Consider the following 23,549-nt stretch of genomic DNA (forward strand, 5'->3'; position numbering starts at 1 on the left):
GTTGGCCCTGCTATTGACTGGCGACCAGTCCAGGGTGAACCCCGCCTCTCGCCCGTAGTCAGCTGGGATAGGCTCCAGCTCCCCTGTGACCCTGGCGGATAAGCGGTATAGAAAATGGATGGATGGATGGATGGATGGATGGATGGATGTACATCCTGATGTCCCAATGTCCGTTCAGACGTTCAGAATTGCATCTTATGGAAATTGGCCCAAGTCAAGTTACTGACTTCAAGTTTGCACTTTAAGTCAGAGGTACTTAACTGAGAGGGAGAGGAACTTGAATGAAGTCACCAAACCCTTCATGCTGAACTTGTACAGAATAAGAGAGAGTTAACAAGAACAGGGCAGAGACAAACAGCTGCGTTTAAGTCTGGCAGTTCCAACAGTTGCAAGTCACAAAAACACTTACGTGTTAGATCTGATTCACATTCATCAAAATCTTATATCAAAGGCATATAGGCCTTTCACTGAACACACAGTCTCCAGTTGTTTTAATTATGACAGTCGCATTGACATATGACAACATGGCTTCCATTGAACAAAAGTGAAATTAAAATATGTCAGATGCCAGTGCTGCCCTCTTGCCTGTTGGTGATGCCATTTGGAGCCAGAGTCTGTGCAGTAGTGATTGGGATTGGGTCAAGCAGCGATATCTAGTTCCTGCCCATACACCAGTCTGAACCAACCACATACGTCAGCATGATAAGAACTACCTACAATGCCAGAAACCACATTTGGTAAAAGTTTATTTGATGTGTACTTATCTGCCTATACCTATCTGCTATCAAGATGTTTTACCTTCACTTTTTGGCAGTGCTCACGTTGTCCATCTTCATGTACAGTCAATGGGATGTTGCGATCCTGTATAAAGCCCATCCAATCATTTCATTCGAGTGAAATGATGGCATACCTGCCTGTCGACCCGCACCTGCCTAACCACACGCACTCTGCCCATGCTAAGTGAAGTTATTAGCTGGGCTTGTCACACAAGAATGGCAGAGAAAGTGCAGCCAAACTTTCCCAATGCTCACATGCTGGCTGGGCAGCTGTGAGTACTAACTATAACCATGTTCGTTGTTTATGTTCATTGTGATATTGTGAGGTGACAAACACAGACGCGGCTCACACCCATTTGACTTGACAAAAACCCAATAACACCCACAAACAACTTGCTTTTGTTTTCAGGCAAAGGCAAAGGATACAATGCGCATTTGTTTGCAGACCAAGTCACGCTGCAGTAGTCACAGGTATTCACCAATATTATTCACTCAGCACTTTGCTTAAAAGAAAGACTGAAGTGTAAAACATTATGAAAAAGTAACCACTGTAATATTGTCACTGGCCTCGATGGTTCAATGGTAAATTGGGTGCAAGCTGTATGTGGTGGGGCACCAGTGTGCCGGAAGTTTGTTAAGATTCAAATTGTTTTATTATGTGACTCAGATGTTCTAATTACTACACCTCTGTAAGAAAAATACGCAGAGAACAGGAAACTATTTAGCGAGACATGCATGGCAACCAATTTTCTAGCATGTTAAACAGCATATTGTGCAGTGCATCAAGTTTTTCTACTGGACGGGCAGCCTAGAGGATGTTTCATCATCTTAAGCTACTTAGAGGCATCCGGGAGGGCACTTTAGAGTCACTTCAGTCAGCACAAAGTCAAAGTCCTACTTTATGATAAGAAATGACTGACTCATAAAACAAGGTCATTTATAAGACCATTCCCAGAAGTTTATGCTGTATATTACATACAGGCAAGAATGTGCATTCAGATATGAATGACTTTCCACAGCAAGTGAGCTTGCACTTCAGATGTTAGATCAACAGCCTAGTTTGGTTATGATATCAAACCATTTACCACTGTTCGTACTCCCACCAAACACTCAAACCAAATCCTCTGAGCTGCTTCTTTCTGGTTAAAGATGCATTAGTTCAGGGATTGGTTGGAACCTAAACCTGCAGGGATCACTGCTACTTAAGAAAGCAACACGGAGCTAACTGAAGGAGGTGAAGTATTACTGTTTGTCTGACCAGTCCTACCTGTAGCCTATTGGCACGCATCTCCCCTGGTTCTGACTGATATGCTCTACACTCCCTATCTTCTCATCAGCTCACACATATTCACCATATCTTAGAGAAGATAAAAACATTGCGTTTCAAAGATAAAAATAGGACAGTTTCTGTCTTGGAGGCCCATTGCTTAAATATGTGAGCCAGAGACTGAGTTTAGGACAAAGAGAGATGATGCAGTTTTGTTTGTTGCCACTATTCCCCAGTTATCCAACCTTTCTTTTAATGGTTTTATTTTATGTTGTGAAGACAAATCAACAGGAGGCACAGGAAAGATAAGCCACAAAAAAAGCCCATAAAACATCAATCAACCTCAGATGTTGACTGCATCCTGGGTATTGTAGCTTGTAGAGCTTCATCTCCCACCTGTACCAGTAATATGAAACTTTATGATAACATGTCTGGATGGGCGCTCAGCTAGAGACTCTTCCTCCTGTGAGACGGACAGCACTTTCCACATTTCACTCACTGATGGAAAAACAGAAGACTCACGCCTTCCTGTTCAAATGGCAATATGTTGGTCTTTAGCTCGTTCAGCACCCTAGCAGCATGTGAAAAAGTTCTGCATGGAAGAGGTGTTGCACAGATACGGCACTTTATAACTGACTTTCAGACTTTAAGCATCATGCACCCCCACATTCCTACAGAAATCCAGATTTGCTGGAAGGTTGTTGGAAGTTACCGAATGGTTGCAAACAAAGTGTTACTCCACACAGCCACTACAGGGGATATAAATAACACGTGACTTGTTAATCAAGGAATTATATCTTTTAGTAATATATAAATAGTATAATAATAATTTTAATAACAATGACTCATCAAACTTGGGACATGCTCCATTTGCTGTGAAGTTATCTGAAAGGAAGCACTCAAATCATTGTATCATATATTCAGCATTATTACCTTGGAAATTGACGTTAGTGAGTCAACAAGAGTCTGCTATGTGAGGAGATGTGTGAGGCTAGGAACAGTAGTGCTTTGAGCTAACTTAAAATCAAACATTGAAAATATTGCACCTATTATAGAAATGGACATAACCACAAAGAACTGAATCCAATATGTACTTATTCATCGTTGCAATTAATAAATAGTGGTAAAGGTGATCTACAAAATGAATTTTCATAAAAATAAATCTCATTTTACATTTTATTTGATAGTGCCACTTGATGATAAGTTCAGGGATCACCCAAGTTATTGGGTTGCATACAGAAACTGAGACATTTCATCTGAAACCACAAATGTCAACTTCGTGGTGCTGCTACAGGAAAGGTCACAGGATCAGGATTAGGGCGAACCACGAATTTCTTACAAACCTTTGAGGCAGTCCATCCAGTACATGTTAGGACCTGCTTGTGGCAGAGGAAATGCCAGGCAAACACTAAAATCATTAGGATTCATCATCTAGGAATTACGAAATAAAATCATTTTGTGGCAATCAATCAAGTAGTCTCAGATATTTCAGCTGTCAGTGTCATCCCTCTACAAATATTTTCTCCATCACACAGACGGAGCACACTGCTCGTGTGGCTGAAAAACAGAAGTGACAGGGAAAAGGTCTTCTGTCAGTTTTGATGCACACATACTGCAGATGCACATGTTTCAAAAACATTTTCCTTGCAGATAAACAGCTTACACACACACACACACACACACAGAGAGAGAGAGAGAGAGAGAGAGAGAGAGAGAGTTTCATGGGGCTGTATTGATTACATGCTGATTGCCAGACAGCCCCAACACACACAGACTGGCCTTAGAAATACATCAGTGATGAACCACAAATTTACGGGACACGTCTCCATAAGAACATACACACTCAACAGGCTGACCGAGAACATGGCTCTTCAAGAGGGTATATACAATCAAAAGGTATTTGCATCAAATGACATAGGAAACTCAGCTGCAATGAAGAGGAAAAAAGAACAAAAACACTGCAGACTGTCAAGACTCAAAAACGTGACGTACTGTCACCTGCTGGTAGACCTCTGTGGGTAAGAGCAACTTCAGGCTAATTCATAGCAACAGCATGGCAGCCAGGGGAGCTTGTTCTTCTTCTTAACGTGGAAACACAGCGGTTCCACACATTAACATCAGGTCCATCTTTAAGCTGTTGTGGTCACTCACTTCAGCCCACAGCTGGTCACAATCCCACCATGTTTGTTCACTCTGCCACTGTTAATGCTGTGATGTGTTATACTTCCTGTATGGCAATTATGAAACTTTAACAGGAGTTCCATTATATCTAAAGGAATAGTTTGCCGTATGACAGTGTAGCTTGGATTATATGAGAGCAGCTGTCAGCACTTTGGTGTTAACTGATATTATTTAAGAAGGAGCCTGGCCGTCAATATGGAGGGACTCATATTACCTCCAGTGGTGTTCAGTCTTGATGGCTTTGATTTGATATCTTCCAGGTTTTGAAGCATTTCTGCCTCCACCATAAAACAGTGGAAAATGAACAGATTTCTGTTTGTGCTGCTCACAACACTGGACAACAATATCTAAAGTGCCCGGTGTGCCTGATTGGACCTCTTCTCAGACAGTAGTGGAAAGCCACATTTATTCAAGTGCAATTCTGAGGTACTTGTGCTTCAGTCAAGTACTCTCATTTTATGTTAATTTCAGAGGGGAATGTTGTATTTTCTACTTCACTGCATTTATTTTCCAATTATAATTACTGGTTACTTTGCAGATTTCACCTAAAATATGGGTTTATGAAATATTCTGCATTGGCTTATGAGTCCATAGCCGTTCTGCCAAAGACACATTTCTCCTTCACTTTTTCAGATGGTTTCATTATTTATATTTATTATTTCATAATTGTTTGAGGCCTAAAGACATCCCATCACATAATAGCAAAGATTCAGTCCAAAGTGTAAATGAACAGAACTTTTTATTTTTTCTCTGAATTCATCTCATGACTCCTCAGGTTTGTCTGGTGATGCTTTGGTCCAGATCCCCAAGTGGGTATACACACGTGGACAAAATCGTTGGTACCCCACTTTTAATGAAAGAAAAACCCGCAATGTTCATTGAAATAACTTGAAAATGACAAAAGTAATAATAAATAAAAATTTACTGAAAATCAACCAATTTAAACCAGACATTGCTTTTGAATTGTTGTTCAACAAAATCATAAAAAAAACAACTAATGAAACAGGCTTTGACAAAAATGATGATATCCTTAACTTAATATTTTGTTGCACAACCTTTTGAGGTAATCACTGCAATCAAACGATTTCTGTAACTGTCAGTGAGACTTCTGCACCTGTCAACAGGTATTTTGGCCCATTCTTCACGAGCAAACTGCTCCAATTGTCTCAAGTTTGAAATATGCCTTCTCCAGATGGCATGTTTCAGCTTGCGCCACAGATGTTCAATAGGATTTAGATGAGGGCTCATAGAAGGCCACTTCAGAACAGTCCAATGTTTTGCTCTTCGTCGTTCTTGGGTGTTTTTAGCTGTGTGTTTTGAGTCCTTATCCTGTTGGAAGACTCATGACCTGCGACTGAGACCAAGCTTTCTGACACTAGGCAGAACATTTCGCTCCAGAATGCCTTGATATTGTTGAGGTTTCATTGTACCTTGCACAGATTCAAGACACCCTGTGCCAGATACAGCAAAGCAGCCCCAGAACATAACCGAGCCTCCTCCATGTTTCACAGTAGGGACTGTGTTCTTTTCTTGGTATGCTTCATTTTTGCGTCTGTGAACATAGAGCTGATGTGCCTTGCCAAAAAGCTTTAGTTTTGTCTCATCTGTCCAAAGGACATTCCCCCAGAAGCTTTGTGGTTTGTCAATATGCATTGTGGCAAATTCCAGTCTCACTTTTTTATGATGTGCTTTCAGCAGTGGTGTCCTCCTTGGTCGTCTCTCATGAAGTCCACTTTGGCTCAAACAGTGACGGTTGGTGCGATCTGACACTGATGTACCTTGACCTTCGAGTTCACCTTTAATGTCTTTGGAAGTTGTTCTCTTTAGTTACCATTCGAATTATCTGTCTCTTCAGTTTGTCATTAATTTTCCTCTTGCTGCCACGTCCAGGGAGGTTGGCTACAGTCCCATGGACCTTAAACTTCTGAATAATATGTGCAACTGTAGTCACAGGAACATCAAGCTGCTTGGTGATGGTCTTATAGCCTTTACCTTTAACATGCTTGTCTATGATTTTCTTTCTTGTCTTCTGAGACAACTCAATTCAATTCAGTTCAGTTCAATTCAATTTTATTTAAAGTGCCAATTCATAACACAGTTATCTCAAGACACTTTACAGGTGTGTAAACAACAACCAAAAAGAAGAGAATCAGAGAAACAGGTCCCAGGGCAAAACCCCACACTGAGTAAGCATTTGGCGACAGTGGCGAGGAAAAACTTCCTTTTAACAGGCAGAAACCTCGAGCAGAACCAGACTCAGTGTAGACGGCCTTCTGCTGCGACCGCCTGGGAGGCAGAGGGGGGACAGGAGAGATAGGGAGATGGAGAGAGACAGGGATAGAGAGAACAGTGCAGAGCAGGAGCAGCACGATGCAGGCAGGGCCATGGAGAGGGTTCTGGATTCAGCAGCACTATCAGTGCAGTAGGCAGGGCCATAGAGGGCTCAGGATCCAGCAGCAGTCGGTACCAGGCCTCAGGAGGGCGGGGTACGAGATTCTGGATCCAGCAACATGCTCCGGGAGTGCTAAGGAAAGATGGAGCACAAGAGCTCCCGGGGAGAGGGCGAGTTAGTACTGTTAGTCCCCGTGTTCTGAAAGCTTGGTCTCTAAAGATCTCCCCTAGCAATCTAAACCTATAGCAGCATAACTAGGGTTGGTCTAACTATAGGCTTTGTCAAAAAGGAGGGTTTTAAGTCTACTCTTAAACATAGAGAGGGTGTCTGCCGCCCAAACTGAGGCTGGTAATTGGTTCCACAGAAGAGGAGCTTGATAACTGAAGGCCCTGGCTCCATATTACATTTGGAGATTTGTGGTATTACCAGTAAGTCTGAATCTAAGGAACACAGCTCCCTAGAGGGCTGATATGGTTCAATGAGATCAGTGATATATGATGGTGCCAGACCATGCACGGCTTTGTAGATTAGGAGGAGGATCTTAAATTCTACTCTAAATTATTGATTCATTATTTATAAATTAAATTATTGGAAGCCAACGTAGAGAGGCCGGCACAGGTGAAATGTGGTCACGCCTCTTAGTTTTAGTCAGGACATGAGCTGCAGAGTCCTGAGGGACTTTTTAGGGCATCATGACAAAAGAGAGTTGCAGTAATCCAGCCTAGAGGTAACAAATGCATGAATGAGCTTCTCAGCAGCATCTAAGGAAAGGACATGCCTGATTTTTGCAATGTTACGAAGGTGGAAGTATGCAGTCCTTGAGATTTGCTTTATGTGAGTGTTGAAAGACAAGTCCTGATCAAAGCTAACACCAAACTCTCTCCTTTGCTTTCTGTGGTCCCTGTTCTGTGTGGTACACACCATGTCACCAAACAGCACAGTGACTCCTTGTCTCCCTTTAAATAGGAGGACTGACTGATTACAAGTTTGACAACACCTGTGGTGCTAATTAGAGGACACACCTTTCTTTAACATGTACCTGTGGTCAAATTATTTTCAGTCTTTTCTCAGAGTAACATCATTTTTGTCCAGGCCTGTTTCATTAGTTTGTTTTTTAAACTGATTACTCAAAAGCAATGTCTGCATTACATTGGTTAATTTTCAGTTAATTTTTATTTATTACTACTTTTGTCAGTTTCAAGTTATTTCAGTGCCCATTGTGTGTTTTTCTTTCATTAAAAGAGAGGTACCAACAATTTTGTCCACGTGTGGACCCTCTGGACTTTTTGTACATTTTATTGCCTGAGTTGATTTAATTGGCTAGTTGTTTCCTCTCATTTCCTGTCTCTGTGCTGAGATAAGATCACTGGCTGCTGCTTATTTACAGCACAGATGTACAGTAAGAGCATACCAGCCCTCCTATTGCACTCTGAGCAATAAAAAACATACCTCTCAAAATGCTGAATTATCCTTTAAAGGCTCTCAGGGGCACTCAGAGGTATGGTGCTAACATCAATGGTTATCATGAAAAAAAATTATAATTTTAAAATTGCCATATTTGCCATAAGGACATTAACAGCGTAACTATAAATTGATTCTTGGGCTGATTATAGTCATTTATTTTTGATTGCATAATTCCATTAAAGGATGTTATTATGTTGAGATTGGCCTTGACTTTAAGATACTGTATCATCACACTGATGACAGGAAGCTCACATTTAACTGCTCATGTCCCCACATCTACCACATGATGGCGCCAGAGCTCTCTCTGTTAATGAGGCAGCACTGCAGGACTTTTATCCAACCAACTGACAGAATATTAGACCTCAGGATATTAGATCACAGTGAAATAATATTACTGACTCATTGTTACTGTGATGTTTCTCATTGTTTGAAGCTGAGGGACATCTGGAGAGGACAGTCAATGTAATCCTATTTAAAATCTATTTACAGAAGTTTACAAACTGCAGATTGGTGGAGTCCTTTTGTAGGCTTGTGGTATGAAGAGCTGTCAGTCACTTCTACAGCCTGAAATGTTTCCAGCTGTGTGTTGAGGGTTGCACCAGCTTTTCACAGATGATACACTGTCTCTTTAACACACTGACAACACAGTAGCTCTGTCTTCTGTGTTCCAGCAGCTAATTCTGACACAAGTCTGTCCTCACCATTTATGTAACTACATCACTGAGACGGCGCAGCAATGAAACGGCTGTATCCTCCATCTCTGCCCTGATGGATGTCTGTCTGACAGGCTGTTGCCTGAACAGCAGCTGCAGCAGCAGTGCTGTGTGTTTGCTGTCTTGTGTGCAGGCACCAGTGAGCCTGTGAGGGACGGAGACATCTGTATATTCAAGTTTTCTACTCCTGCAGTGTGCTGCTCAGTGTGCATGGCAGGACACGAGGCAGTGCACGCTCGCCTGGCTGTGTGGCGAGCCATGGCCGCCATGATTGTTGTGTGAGACTGTGAAATAAAGATGAATCAATACACTGAAGAGCTATACATATGTGTGTGTGTGTTCTGTGGAGAGGCCTATAAAGTGTGTGTGGTTTATTGTGTCAGGATACACTGAGTCCTAAAGCATCAGAGTAAATTTAGAGGTAGAACTACAGCAAAAGTGAATGGTATAAGAAGTGGCTATCTATCTATGTATAAACACAAAGAAGACAATTACAATGGAGGACTCAGGTGGAGTCAAGCAAAACCAAAATAATCCATTTGGTGTCATCACATACATCAAACTCAAAGAGATTTGGGGGTTTTAAAGCTTACAAAGGATGTGAACAAATTCAAAATAAAACTATGAGATACTTTTTGGGAATAAACATAACTGTACATTGTGTCCAACTCTATTGTATGAGCAGACTGTGCAGCAGATTTTTATGACTAGAAATGAGCTGTTTTGTTTCTTATTGTCATTTATATGATTTTTTTTTATCATCATTTCGATTGTGAGTGAACAATAAGTTTACTCAGTGGAACTGAAAGAAGCTCATATTTGTTGGAAATAAAGAAAATAATGAAATTACAAGTTAAACTTTTGAAAATGCATATTCAGATGCCTGGTCACTAAGAACCAAGACTCCTTCATGCTAGCTGCTCTCTGAAGTGGAGCTAAATGCTGACATCTTTATACTAACACGCTCACAATGTTAATATTTTTTGGAGTATAATATTTACCATGTTTACAATATTAGTTAGTTGTTAGCTAAACTTAAATAATGAGCGCTAACCACAATGTACAATAAGGATGATGAGAGGGTAATTTGTTTTGCAGGTATTAAATCATAAATCAAAATACTGGACAAATTGAATTTTAGACCTGATGATGGAGAAAGATGAAAAGCTAAAGTATCACCAGAGCTGTTAGAATTCGTCCTGAGGGGACCATGAATGTCTTAAAAAATGTCATGGCAATCCATCCGGCAGTGGAACCACTGACAGACAGACTGATGCTGCCATCAACAGAGCTACGCTGCTAGCATAGCTAAAAATGTACAATTCAGTTAGCCTTTCAGTTGTGTTTCGACATCATGCGTCTTTTCTTTGGATCCATGTAAAGAATATAATGCAATGATTTGTTTTTCTTTGGTCAGTGACTGTCAGCTACTGCAGGTCTTTGTTTATATGTGGTATTGTTGTATGCCATGTAATCCCATGTGGTGTGGGCCATTTCAGTTGATATGATCTAAAATAAACAACACTTTAGCAACTGCATGTTGCATGGGGATATCTGAAAACATAGACACTGCAAAGTGCATATAGTATATTTATGCACTGATGATTAACACACACGGATATGGGGGCTTTAATGACACATACACACAAACACATTTTGAGCCAAGTTTTTGTGTTCTCAAGCCTCATTGGCAACGTTTGGGAAGCTGTTTTTTTTTTTTTTTTTTTACTGTGAGATTCCCGGAGGCCACTTACAGAGACACAGTCAGCAGATTCTGGTACATGTACAAACATGATGTTTATTTTACTCATCAGAAATCAAAGTCGTCTTTGTGCCCAGTGAGGGTTGGATTCCCAGGCTTCAGAGAGGTCTCTTTGAGCTCAGGGTAGCGTCTGCAAACTGTGGTTGAATCACAGTCGCGAGGATTTCAAAACAGCTGGGAAGCTTCCCCCAAAACCATCACACACAATGCAGCAGTGAGACACTTCAACAGAGCTCAGGGAAGACTGTTTATTGTGTGGAAACTGTTAATCAAGTGGAAGCAGGTTATTTCATCCTGAATGCTGTAAACAGTTGTCATTTAGCATTTGGCTGCAGTTCATTCATTAAATGCTGTTTGCTCCTGAGCGTTTCTTAAAAAGGCAAAAACATGATGGTTTTGATGATGTTTCTCTGAGATATTGACATGAAGATACCACCTCAAAAAGCTGTGTTCAAAAGAAAAATGCTCATGCTGTGTTCACGTCATGTGGGAGTAAGCGAGGAAGAGATTTCTTTGGTAAAAAGTTTAAAAAGAATTCACATTTGAAGCACTTGTTTAAACACACAGTGACAAACACACAGTCAGTTTCTTCCTCTTACGTTTATTCACATGTGCACTCAGTTATGGTGTTCATGTTTTACAGAGAGCCAAAGATAGAAAAGTAAACCACAAATGACAAATCCAGCAAGTTATATGTTCCTATGCCATTTTTTTCCACGTCAGCTAAAAAGGTCACACAGTTCTTTTGGTTCATGTAAAACTGCATGTATCGTTTTGTACTTCCCTTCTCAGCGTCAACAGGATTCAGGAAGATAAATCAAAATGCACCACTGAGCTTTTCCTGACACAAAAGCTGAATGGCTTTTTCAATAAAAAATTCCTATGTCATGGCAACAACGTACTACCGTCTGAATTAATCGTTAGCAAATGTTATCATAATCATAATGAGGCTACTGCAGGTCTGTGAGTGGTGTTGCTGCACCACAGCAGAAGCTGTTGCTTGGCTGCTGTGGGTACAATCAATGTCAAACACTGTGCTGTCTCTGTATTACTTTCAGCTGGTTAACAAAAGTGTCATGTGAGTGTTATGTAGGCTGTATGATAGATGAATGAGCACTGCAAACATCCCTGCTGCCCACTCAAGTAAATAAATATAATAAATTAAAAAAAATAAATAATTTCGCTAAACCTTGGCCATAATATGTGATCTTGTCTTGTACCAACGCATACATTTCTGTTTAAATGATTACAGTTGTGGTTGGACTTAATTCATTTCTAATCTCTACTGTTACATACAAAGAAAAAAGAAATGGTTAAAAAGAAAAAAGAACCAGAGCAATGTAATTCAGCAGTCAGTGAATTTTAAAATATTTTAGAAAGGCAGGGAATGCAAAAATTCAAAATTGAATACCACCTTAACTTGCATTTGTTTAAAATTTGTCAGTAATTCAAATGATGTTGTTTAAAATCCGGCCCAGCTGAAATTCTAATTGAACATCCTTACCTTAAGACATGAATGCAGCATCAGTGCTGAAGAGGATCTCACAGTAATGAACGTACCTTTATTGTTTTAACCTGTAACCACCAAAAAAACAACAACAAAGAAACACAAAACAAAAACAACTGGTAGAATGTATTTTATTAAAATTCAGATACCTAATATTTAGTGTTAAGAGCAGTATATTTACAATGACTAATAACATAAGTATATATTAGTACATTTTGATCTGCGTCTGTAACTGGTATGTATGGTGAATGAACGATTTGCACTGCAGTATAACATAATGGTAATCATATTCAGTGATACATGATCACAGCGAGGAGCACTTCTATTAATACACATGGACAAATCATTCACACGTTTAGAAAATCATTCATGAAGACACACTGATATACAAAATATGAACATTTGACATATTTATGTGTTATCTTGCATAATCTATCATTTATTATTTGTTTATACACCACTTATAAATGTCCTTACATCTTCTTTCAAACACATTATGGTGTGTCACAAATCACACTATAATTGGGTATAAATTCTAAGCAGGGGGTTATAACAAAGTGTTGCAAACAGGTAAATAATTCTGGAGCTACAATATTAATTTCTCGCACTAGCCAGTGTGTCAGTAAGTGATAATGACTGTCTGAAACACTGTCTGTTATGTACCACTCTAGCTTTACGGGTATTCAGTTTGTGCATTTGAGACATTATAAGGTTCATGTTGTTTAGTGGATATTTTTTGCTTTACTGTAAACATAAGTATGCAGAAAAGTGTGATTCCTGTGTGTAAGCTGCACTGGCTGGCTAACATACATTACCTCCTACCCAACATGTGGAAGGCTTGTTCAACACCGAATGTGTTTGATCCCACCATCATGTTCCACTGATATGTGAAATATAATCAAAGCTCTAAAGCAGGCCTTGTTCTCACAGCTTAGATGGTGAATTTAGAGCTTTTAAAGCTCTGACAGCATTGTTCCCATGTCAGCCTTAATCCGAGTGTACAAGAAACTCCCTCAATTCAATATTTTACTGTCATGTCAACACAGGTGATAGGAATTAGCTTTTTAGACAAAACACACACACAAGTAGATAAAATAAATCACATAAGAACAGGATAAACAGTTATTAAATGTATATGTTCAAAAATATGACCAAGTCCCAAAGTGCTTTGTGCTGCCTCCTGTCACTGTTCGTTTCCGAAAGGCTGCTTCACGACTACAAGTGCTCATGTGCTCGAGTGGTAAAGTAAAGAACAGCCTCAGAATATGTGTTGCTGTCCGACCCTTAAAACTATCTTTCCCAAGCTGTCATGACAGCGTAAATGAAAAGATCTCTTATTCTGTCTTTATCTCACTATAAAGTTCAATACTTTGCAGATCAATGTGATTCATTACAGAGCAGACAATTCTTGTGGTCAAATGTGTTTTATTACCTCTGAATGCTAAAAGCCAACATCAGCTTCACCAAGTAGGAAGAACAATATGAAAGAAAAGCAAACATAAATCAACTTCTTTGTTAGTCATTGTTTTATTTCACATTTTCAAAGGGGGAAATCATTCAATTTTTGATTCATGACAGTTTCCAACAATTCCATTGTTTATAAAAAACAAATATTGGTACTGCATGGTTTGGGAACAGCATTCATATGCAACTGTCTGCCAGAAATATCTCTAGAATAACAGCTTCACTTGGTTGTCAGCTCAGTTTTTAGCAGTGGAATGTGATATTCTAATGATTTTAAGATCAATAAGCTGAAATTTGTATAAAAAGCTTTACTCGTCATAAATATATCCATTCACATTGATATCTAACAACATTTTAAGTGTGTTTATATGTCAATTGTTTCTATTTAAATTTCCACGATTGAAAAAAAAAATAGATTAATCTATTGTACAGTTTACATGTCACTTCACACCAAATATCAGGTTTTACATGGAGGATACTTTGCTGTTTTATTTATCTGTATTCATATATGTACACTGTTTCTCATCTTAGCGCTCATGAAAACTATGAGACTTACCGGTCGTTAGTTAAACTTCAGTTTGTGATCTGACGTGCGTGTACTTGTGACTTCATGTCTACACGAGAACTACAAGCCTTGATGTTTTCTGAAGGCTTTTTAATTTTCCTCATTAGAGAAACTGTAAAATTCACAAAATTAAACGAGGGAAAAAACTTGGAAAAACCAGCTGCACACATTAATGAGTACTAACTTAATCCTCATGTCAGTGTTTATATGATGCCAAGGACCAAAGACCAGGGAAAGTGAGACCCTCGGAGAGATAGGAAATTAAAAGTGCTGGCACTGATAACAAAAGCTATAGAATGTCTGACAACAGCTTTATAATACAATTAGTCATGGCTAACCAGAAAGCATGTAATCCACTTATTGCAGCTACTGTCAGGAGGACTTTTATTTTGAAATTAAAATCAAATGTCATCAAGTCAGTAATTTGACCTCCTAGTTAGATGTGGCTTAAGAAATGAACTCATTTCATAGTGTGGCTCCATATGTGAAGCTTTAATGCAGCGTCATGAATGTTTTATAAAGTGGAGTTCATGCAAAGTGTTGCTGCTCACAGTCTGCTGGAGGAAGGGAGCCGATATGACTCACAGCCAGCGGTGTCCCAGGCTGAGCTCCATGCTTTGTTCCTGGATCGCAGGGTTAATGGTTTTCCGTACCGGGCGGTGAGGGAGGAGCAGTGCAGGTTTTTCAAGCATTCTGTGTCAGAAAATTAGGATGCAGCCTCTGTTGTCAGAGTCGGGGAGCTGTCTGCCACTTTCCCAGCAGCCCTCGGGCTGGTGACAGGGAGATGGATGATATCTGCAGCCTGGCTGCACTGCTCCCCGAACACACACACACACACACACACACACACACACACACACAGACTGTCTCTAGTTCTCTCTCACTCTCTCACACATACACAGACCAAACAAAAACACATCTACACACACTCTTTTTCCTCCCTTTCTTACCCTTGTATTCTCTTTTCCTTTGACACACACACATACACACACACACACGTACACAGTGTATGAGTATTTGTCTAATACACCACTCTCTTTGTTGCCAAAGGCAACAAAACCAATATCCAACATATCAAGGGGAATGAAAACCTCACAAGTGAAAACAATGAAAATGTTTTGAGGGGAAACTCCAGGATTCCTTCACTGTTTGTTTACATGGAATAAAAGATTAAATTGATAAACAACCAAACACAGAATATATTATTTATTGATATTTATTGAAACCTCTCTATTAACAATATGAAAAGTTGATACTGTTACATTTACAATTATTACATTTTAAGGGAGATCAGATAAAATACAAGAAGAAATCATTTGTAAATGAATGCATTTTGTAAAGTGCATACAGGAAATAAAATGTGCGATTATCACAGACAAAATGAGATATTTATTACTAAAATAAAACTGTACTGTCCTTCACTGTGCGCCTTTGGTAGGGAGCCTGGATTGGCCCTTCAAATATGTGGTTATGCGTGGATGTGTGAAGTCCTTAAAAAAGTCCTGAACTTTCGCCCTCGGTCCCCCTCTCAAACCCCCACCCTCCTGTTCCGCTGCCTGTTCTCATCGTCCTTACCTGCTATCCTGATCTCCGCCATGCTGCTGATGTTCCTGCAGTCGGGACAGAATCCAGCGGCCATGTCACCTGAGCAACAGTCCCTGCATACTAATGAGGAGCTGAGGGGAGGGGGAGCTTCACTCATCTCTGCGCTAGCAGGAAACGGCTCCACTTCACCCTCCACCCCACCCCCTGCACCCACATCCCCACACACACCCCAATCCCCCGCCACCAAACACCTTTCTTCTTCCTCTTCCTCCTCATCAGTCTGGTAGAACAGAGAGAATCGGGGGCAGTGAAAGGGGAAGGATGGTAGAAAAACAAGAAGGAGAGGAGGAGGGACAAATAAGGCGAGAGTGGTGTTGGAGCAGAGGAGAGAAGAGGACGGGGGTGAGATGAGAGAGAGGGAGGGTGGAGAGAAAAGGAGAGGGAGGCCTAGCAGTGGGGAGTGGGGTGTTAAGGGAAACATCCATCACTGTTTTAAGTGACTGCAGTGGGACGAAGCTGAGTAAAAGGTCGTCTGGTCTCTTTCTGTGCACAGTGGGCACCTGGGCAGAGCTGAACAGCTTCCAAATGACTCCAGGCTAATTATCTCGCACAGGCCGTCTGTTACGGCAGTCTGACACTTTTACTGACTCACTCTACCACTGCAAGTGTGCAAGCAAAACAAGGCAGTCATACACCCAAACACTATCCTCCATATCCTCCACTCTGCTCACAAAATCGATCACACAGAAAACGACTGTTATGGATGTTGTTGGTTCGTTGCAAATGCAAGTTGTGATCTGTCTTACCTTTGAATGTGCAGAAAGACAGACAATTACCAGGGCTCCTAGACAGAAAAGATAATGACAGCGATTTAGATAGAGTGTGGGAAAACAGAAAATGGAGGAGGGTTGACCATGTTCACTGCCTTTGCAAGGACATGAAAACCCTCAGGAAAACTTGTAACCGTGAGGAAAATCTTGCAGATTTTATCTTTGTAACATCACCTCTTGTGTGGCGGAATATCAAAGACGACCCTTAAAAATCTGAGTAAATACACTGTGATTATTATCCAAGTGTCCACATGCCCAAACGGATGCACATGAGGACACATGAGGAATTAGTGTCCATGACCTGTTTCAGGGACACAAAGCAAACTACCAGAATGTGGATAGGCTAGCTGGATATGTGTGTATGTGTCGAAACACGTGTGTGTCTGCTACAGTTGCAGTGAGAACTTTTATTTCTGTTCAGAAGTCAACTCATCGACATCATCAACTGCAGCACTAATGCAGCGTTGGCGTAAAAAAATGAGGAGGCATGGAGAGACTGAAACTCTGACTGGTCATCTCTGCCAAAGTTACAGCAGTTCAACTGTCTGGTGGCCAAGGGGTTAAAAGCTTTTGCCTGTGGCGACAATGCTAGGCCAGGTATAGGTCCCGGCCACTGCATGGCTAACCTGGAAGACAGAGCATAATTATCCCAGCCAGTTACAGTTCAATAACTCCATCAAGCTGCTAGCCAGATACCAGGTTTCCTTGGCAACGCCTCCAAAATGAATCACAGATCGGAGAGAGAAGGGGAGATAAGACCGAACCCAGGGAGGGAGCCGGGCAAGGAGGATACTCCCTCAAATACTGTGGACCTTTAGACCATACAGACACGTATGTGCAATGGTGACACACACACGCACATGCATGCATGGGACACACACATGCACGGTCTGAGAGGTCTCAGAGCATTCCAGTTGGCTGTGCTGAGACCTCTGGCCTGCCAGGTCGTTTGCTCTGCTCCCTTTGAGCTTCGTTGTTTGGTTTTCAATCATCAGCCCACTTTCCAGACTCCTGCTCTGTGCCCACAGGCCTACCGTGAAAATCCTCGAGTCTCAGTGCAGCCTGACTGTCCTTTCAACAGACACCCCCACCTCCCACAGCACTTACTGTAATCTGAAAAAGTTAATGGAGTTTATCTCTCATCCCTGTCACCCAGAGAATAATAGAGAAACTTTTGTGCTTTCGATGCACAGGGATAATTACATTATGAGTGGTGCTACAATTTATATCCTTGATTGAATTAAAAACAAAATTGAATTGGCTTCAGCGGGGTGGGGGGTGGGGGTAAAATGTGTATCTGCATGTTTTGTGATGGTGTATGCGTGTGGTGTCGTAGCACACTTCTGTGTGTGTGTGTGTGTGTGTTCAGGTGACTGTCTGGCCTCCTGCCGCAGTGTCTGGAAACTCAGACGGCCCCCACCACTGCCCCCCCTCCATTCCACGCCGCTCTGCTATCAGCCATACCTGATGCCCCCCACCCGCCGCCTACTGCACCGCCGCCCCCACCCCGCTGCGATAAGAGATCCACTGAACACTAAGCTGCTTCGCAAGAAAACACTACCTGACAATGAATGCAAAGAAATAAATAAATACAATAATGTAATATAAAAACAAAAACAAGCCCTCTAATTCATTAAATCCATTTCCATGTCAGCTCAAGCCCAAATCCAAACGTGAGGGATAAATGTTAATCTGTCCTTATTACTTTTATCGGCTAGCGATGTGTCGGCGCAGCGTGTTACATGACCACCTCTGAACAATGGAGTGTAATCTCCCGCACACACTTGGATCCATCAGCTGGATCCTTTGGTTTATCTACACCTATTCAAGGTCTGAATCAATCCTTCCCGCAGTCAACTTAGAGACTAGACGATGCTAGAAACCACACAGTGAATGTTGTTTATTTAGGAACTTTGGATTAAGTCCTAAAAAAAACAAAAAAAAAACATTTCACACCATATTTACAGATTAAATTATTCATATTTTACTGTGGCTGAATTTCTGTTTATTGATGAGTTTCATGAATTCTGTTTCCATGCAGATTTTAACATCTCACTTGCTCTTTTTCAGTCATTTTTACTGTCTAAATTGTCACTTATTTATGATTTATAATTTACACATATGCACGATGTAAACAGTACATATATGTGTGCTTTTCCTGAAAAACAAAATGTTTGGCAATCTGACCTTGACAGCCATTTCCAGCTTTACTATGACTGAATATTATTATATCACAATAAAAAAATTTTATAGAATCTATTTCAATCAAGCAAAATTACAAGCACTGCTTTTACTTTAAACAAACCCATTCTTATGTCAAATATACCCATATTTAATACACTTCAATAAGTCATTGCTGACTGGCCTTAATGAAATGAAGCAGGTATCTCATTCTGCATTTCCTCTGCCAATATTAAACAGATCAGCTGAGTCAGAAAGCAAACACAAAAGTTAACTGTATCATTAACATGTTCCATAAACGTTATTCCCAAAAGTTCAAACATGCAAAAGAGAATGAATGTGCCGTTTTCATAAGTCAATAAAATTTTTCTTTTTGGGAAAAAGATTCCGCAGAACGTCTCTGAAGGAAAGTTCCCGTTTTTCCCTGCTGTGTTAGATCCTCTGTGATGTTTAGATGGCACAAAAAAAAGATCCACTTAGCAGTTGCTCACGGAGAACTAGTTTGACTTTGAACAAAGTTTGTTCCCCTTTCAGTGGAGTTAGGAGCTAGCCGGGAGCTGATTTTTACGGGGTGATATTTATTGGATCCTTGGCGGATTGCTCTGAGCATGCTGCTTTGTTACTGTTGGGGGAGCGGTGAGGATTTCATCAGTGGGCTCGGGTGCTGCCAGACTTTGCTGCGTGTCAGACAGACCCTAATAAAACTGTCTGGCTGTTTTGTGGGCACCAGCTCCGCTCTGGCTGTGCTGCGTCTGACTGCTCAGCACTTGTCGCACTGTGCTTGGCTATTTGGTATTCATGGGGCATGGCACTCCTTCAGCTGTTGCTGGGGGCTCTGTGGCATAGGCACAGACTGATTAGTTGGCATCGGCATTGTTCACTATGAAACCAAATGGGGAGACGGAAAGAAAAAACATAATTAGGGAGAGGGAGACTGGAGAGTCAGAGAGAGATGGAGAGGAGGGTATTAGAGAGAAAATCAATTGTTTTGAACTGCATTCCTAATATGGGTAATTTAGCAGAAATTAGGTTTTCAGAAAAGCATGCTGCCTTGGGAAAAATTGAAAGTTTAAAAACCAGGTCAAGTTGTAATTGTAAATGAAGGCACACCTTGGAATAGCACAAAGAAAAAGAACTATGTTTTAGCAGGCCTAATTTATTATAATTGCACTTCTATAGTCGTTTTCATAAGAGACCAGTCCAGTATTTTCATTTTCTATTCAATGTTCAATCTCGTCTTTGTGCCCGCCTGCCTTACGGTGTCTGTGTGCCTCCAGTGTAAATATCGATTTAGACCATTAACCAATTTGGTTGTGAGGTCTCATGACAATAACAGATTTTGACAGAAATTATCAAATTAAGAAAGTGACAAAATTACTGTGGACCTGATTAAACATGTGAAAAGTGAGCTCATTGATTTTTATTTAACATCCTGTAAGATGCCTGTCTTCTGTAAGTCCGACTTCAACACAGTCAGCGGCTTCACACGGGTTCTGCCTGCTGTTATTGTTCCTAATGTTTTTAATCTGTAACATGACGCATGTGATGACCACCTGCTCTTAAGCTGTGATAACACATTAAACAAAAAAATAAATATCTGACTTTTGTGCCTGAGAACTTCAAATAGTACTAAATTAGTGGGTAAAAATTCTCTATTTCAAGTGTAATTTTTATCAGGTGCTAAATTCTGATTCTTTGGTTGTGTTTTTTATAAATACATAAATATTTTAACAGTATCTGACCGCTGGCTGAGAAATGCTGAAAATCATGAAGCAGTGAAACTGAAACTACAGAACGTATATATGTGAGGGGCAAAGGAAGTGAGGAGCAAATAAAGGAGTTAGCTGCTGACTCAGGATTAAGTTAGTGCGAAAAACAAACTTCTAAAAGGTGTGTATTAGAATCTTTAGCTTTACAATGTAAAAATAAACAGCAGCGGCAGATATGGCATTAGTGTAAGTCCGCTCCTGTAGTGTCTCAGTGAAGCTGGAGTGATCAAATTCAGAGCGGTAATGGAGGATCTCATGTACTGGCTGGGTCTCTGCGATACTGTGCTGTGGTGATGACAGGGGTTAATCAACACAAGTCCGGGGTGTGGTAGTTTGGAGTGTTTGGTGTCCTGCCATTTCTAATCGGATCATGTGTTAGTCGAAAGGTATTCAAACAAAGATGTTGACACAGATAGAGATTACAATGTCAGTTAACAGCGTAGATGTGTGTTCCGGTTTTACAGCGATGACGCTGCAGCGGTCACAAAAGTCGTTCTTGATACATTTTTTTGGGGGGAAAAACAAAATCATTTTGGCTATAACAAACATTGACATTCCTACATATACAGTTCCATCAGAGCTGCTATTTATGTAACATTTTAAAAGTCATGTGTCGGTCGAGCTGATCAAACAGAAATCCAACATTTGCTCTTTATTGTACTCAACTACCTCGCCTTAATGTTTCAACTTATTCCTCTATATTGTCTTAACATATACATCTATATATTTGAAAATCAGTTGGCGCGTCAATCCAACTCCACCTTTGAAACATTTGATAGAAAGTCGATTGTGCCCTCCACCCGCGTCCCAAGAGCCTAACCCGTGATTTTTTATCAAGAGAGCTCACAAGTTAGGGTCTCAGGGAGCGGGTGAAGTACGACAGAGTCTACTGAGGAGCCGCAGTCGGCTGCAGGGCACTGAGTGACACTGACACCTCTCCCTCTCTCTCTCTGTCTCTCTCTCACACACATACACATACACACACACACACACACTGTCTCTTTCTCAGCCACTGCCACTTAAAAGTACCCAATTTCTGCCCAAATGTACCAACACAAATTCTTTATCGTCTTATGAGGCTGCAATCAGAAAACAAAATGTCTCTGTGCCCTGGACAGAGAAAGAGGTTCCCGTGTTCCTCCTTTTCTTCCACTGCAGGATAACTTATTTTGTTCAGAAGGCTCAGCTTGATTCCTGTGCACACAAAGACATGCGAAGGTACAAACATTTTCGGACAAATTCTTGTACGCTCTAAATTGCACAAGACATCAGAAAACAAGAGCGGCAGCAAAAAGGAACAGAGATGACGAAGGAAGACAAAGAGGTAAATTTGTTGGTCAAATAATCTTCATTGCAGCACCCAGACAGAAGCAGAAGCTGAGACTCAGACAAACAGACAAGCTTGCACTGCCTGCTCTGTGCTAACTAGCCTTTGTGTTGGAAAAGGAAAAGCCCCCCAGCCAAGCAGCCAGGCTCGCCTCTTTGTCCTAAAGAGCGTCGACTGATCATCAGTCCACATTTCTTTCTTCCTGGATGGCTAGACCCGGATCCGTCTGTTGGACCATCCATCCGTCTGTCCGTTTGCACTGACTGATAGTCTCAGTGAGCCGCCTAGCAGCCTCAGCCTCAGCCTTTCCAGCACAGGGGCAAACACAGTGGTGTTCGCTCAGATATCTGGTAAAAATACGCAGAGCTCCGAGGCTCTGCTCTGTGGCTGCTCAGCACTGATGAGAACACAGGTAAAACCCCACACTGACTGCAACACCCTCGACGCCAGACCCTACCACCTACCCGCCGAACTCTGCCGCCATGGCGGCAAGCTTGGCACGCAATGAGTTGTCAGAGTCAAAAGCAACAAGCTTCAGTCAGACACGAAACAGCTTCTATTAAACTGGAAAAAAAAAAAAAAAAAAAAAGCTTGCATGGTTGCGGCCAAAGAATCCAGACATTAATTGCCATAAAATGCCAAACTGCAGTCAATATTAAAAAAGTAATACTGAAAACATTCTCATGTCATTTTTGCCTGTCATGTACCCAAACACACCACTGTTTGCCCCCACCCCCTCCACCCCGTCCCCCATCCTGCCACCCACCTCACAACTCCTCCCCCTCAGACTTAAAAAAAAAAAAAAAAAGAATCGGATAGATGTCTCTGACTGTCTCCTTCTCTCAGGGGAACGCCAGGCAAAGTGGAGGCTTCCGGAAATGAATGCTCCGCGCCACCCGACGCGTTGCCTCGCACGCTCACTCTTCTGTCTGCCACCAACTACGCCTTTTGTTATCCGCCTCTGAGCTGAGGATGAGGAAGAACAGAGACAAAAAGGGCAGCGGTAGAAGAAGAGAAAAAAATGGATGAAAGAAAGTGAAGGGGGTGGGGTGGGGGGGGTGAAGTCGAGGTGTCCGCGGGAAGCTGCAGCCAGGCGCAGGTCAGTGAGGTGGGACGCCTGCTCTCGCCCCTTCACCCCCTCCCCCTGCACACAGCATTGCTCCATCCCATTGCTTGCATTGTCAGCTCGATCTCAGCATCTTAACCCTCCCACCAGCACCAGCACCACTCCTCCTCCCCTTTCTCCTCCCTGCTCCAGACACTGGGACATCAGCCATGTCGTGACACTGTCATCTACACTCTCTACTTTTATTTTCTCCCCCATTCCTCTATTGTCACATGTCCAACACGGTGGGCTGCCATCACCAAAAATATAAAAGAACCAAAAACATCATCTTCCTCCAGCTGCTGCCGCCGCCACCGCCACAACGCGCTACATTTCACCCCCCCATCCTCCCCCATTTGACCCTTCCGCCCCCAAACCCTGCCTCTCAAGCATCTACTGCCCTCTACCACTATCTCCACACCCCGCAACCCCCACCCGCCCCCTCCCATCACACCAGGTCTGTACCTGTCTGCTTGTCTCGCTGTCTGCAGCTGCTTGCCCAAAGTGAGATACTGCAGCAGGAGTCTGCAGCAACAGCCCTCGCTCTTTCTCTTGCTCTCTCTCTCTCTCACACCCTCCATCCAGCCTTTGCTGGTGAACACGTTCCTCCCTGTGCTGATCAATTTCTTCTCTTTTCCAGCGGTGCACAGACAGACACACACACACACACACACACACACACTGCAGCGAACTGCTTGGCC

The 23,549-nt window shown here is 41.7% G+C and overlaps 1 long non-coding RNA gene across 3 annotated transcripts in view; it reads right to left on the reverse strand.

Moving 5' to 3' along the window:
• Positions 1–13,570: 13,570 nt before the first annotated feature.
• The window catches only part of LOC124070609, a 55,785-nt gene continuing 45,806 nt past the window's right edge, over positions 13,571–23,549 (reverse strand). For all 3 annotated transcript variants that reach the window (XR_006845215.1, XR_006845214.1, XR_006845216.1), the window contains one exon: positions 13,571–16,480. This is a non-coding gene — a long non-coding RNA (uncharacterized LOC124070609). The remainder of the gene's footprint in view (positions 16,481–23,549) is intronic.

Source organism: Scatophagus argus, chromosome 14 (genome assembly GCF_020382885.2).
Source record: "Scatophagus argus isolate fScaArg1 chromosome 14, fScaArg1.pri, whole genome shotgun sequence".
Classification (NCBI taxonomy): domain Eukaryota; kingdom Metazoa; phylum Chordata; class Actinopteri; family Scatophagidae; genus Scatophagus; species Scatophagus argus.